A 2,500-nucleotide genomic window follows, 5' to 3' on the forward strand; every position below is an offset into this window, starting at 1 on the left:
AATACGGATGATGATGATGATAAGGGTAATAATGGTAATAATGATAATGATAATAATAATGATAACGGTACAGCAACAATGATGACGAACAGTGAAAATATTTATAATGATAATAGAATTAATAATGATCTTACTAGTAAAACCATTTATAAAGATATTGATACTGCTATTGCTATTTACGATATTAGAAATAAAAATAATAATAATGATGATGATATTAAAAATACGACTACAACAACTACTAATATTAATGATTAAAAAGATAATGATAACGATAGTAATAATGATACTTCTACTACAGCAACAACAACTACTACTAATAGTGATAATGATAATCATACTATTAATAATGATGATAAAAGTAATAAAAAGACAAATGATAATGATAATAGTAATAATTATAATAATAATAATAATAATGATAATGATAATGATTGATAATGATAATGATAATGATAATGATAATGATAATGATAATGATAATGATAATGATAATGATAATGATAATGATAACGATAATAACAAAAATTAAGATAATGATGATAATGATAATGATGATAATGACAGTGATAAATATCAAGGTAGTAATGATTATGATGATAACACTGATGATGAAAATAACAATGATAATAATGATAATGACAATAATAGTGACAACAATACTAATAAAACAGTAACACTGATAATGGCAATAATGATAATAATGATAACAATAATACTGAAAATAATAATAATGATAACAATAATGATAATGATAAAAATAATCATGATAATGGTAATGATTATGGTAATATGATAATGTTGATAATAATGACAATGAAAAAAAATACAATAAACAATAGTCATAATCATGATAACGACATCAATATATAACATAGGTATTGATAACAATCATGATAATGATATTAATGGTATTTGTAATGATAACAACAATAACAATAATAATACCCATGCTAATGATAATGATGATTATGATGATAATAATAACTATAATAATGATAATGGTAATAAAAATAATAATAATGATGATGATAGAATTAACAACAACAACAGCAATAAAAATAGTAATAGCAATATTGGTAGGAAAAATGATAATAATAATAATGAAATAAATCATAATAATGATAATAATTATGATAATGATAATGACAATAACGATAATCAAAATCCTTATTATTACCATCATGATAACAGCAAAAACAAAAACAACAAGAATAATAAGAATAGTCATTATCATAAGAATAATTATACTCATTATTATCATCAAAATTAATGTTACTATATTATCATCATCTACTACAGCAATTACAATGGTATCCAGACGATTATGATGATGACAATAATAATAATTATAATAATGATAATAACAATAATAATAATAATGATAATAATAACATTAATAATGATAATGATAATAATGATAATGATAACGGTAATGATAATGATAATGATAACGGTAATAATAATGATAATAATAATAATAATGTTATTATTGTTATTGTTATCATGAGCAATAGTAGAAAAAAATTTATTTAGAGTAATAACAATAATAGCAATAAGAATGATAAAACGTTAATAGTAATAGCAACAATAGAAATAATGATGATAATAGCAAAAGTAATGATAATGAAAATGAAGATAATAGTCTAATTGTTGGATAATGATAGTGCTGGTAATAAAAAGTAATAACAATAATAATAATAATAATAATAATAATAATAATAATAATAATAATAATAATAATAATAATAATAATAATAATAATAATAATAATAATAATAATGATAATACTAATACTACTACTACTACTACTACTACTACTACTACTACTACTACTACTACTACTACTACTAATAATAATAATAATAATAATAATAATAATAATGATCATGATAATGAGGATAATAATGATAATAAGAATTACACTAACTATAACAACAAGAACAGTAATAACAAAGACAATGATAATAACAATAACAAAAATAATATCAATGATGATAATAGAAATAGTAATGATAATAGTAATAATAATGATAATTGATAATGATAATAATAATGATAGTGAGAATGATAATGAGGCTGTTAATGATAATGATGATAATGATAATTATGATAATGATAATAATGAAAATGACAATAATAAAAATTCTAATAACAGTAATGATGATAATCATAACGATGCTGTTAATGATAATGATGGGGATGATGATAATGATAATAATAACAATAATAACAATAAAAATTTAAATTCTAGTAACAGTAATGAGGATGACGATATAATCAACAAGGACGATACTAATAATAATGATAATGATAGTAAGAATGACCTTAATGATAAGAGCAATAACAATAATGATAATTAATAACATACGTAATAACAGTAATAATAACCACGATGACGCTGGCAACATGTACACCACCACGAACAACAAGAACAAGAACAACAATGATAACAAAGATAATAACATAACAATCAATATCGTGATCACAGTGATGACTA

This window comes from Penaeus vannamei, chromosome 17 (assembly GCF_042767895.1).
Source record: "Penaeus vannamei isolate JL-2024 chromosome 17, ASM4276789v1, whole genome shotgun sequence".
NCBI lineage: Eukaryota > Metazoa > Arthropoda > Malacostraca > Decapoda > Penaeidae > Penaeus > Penaeus vannamei.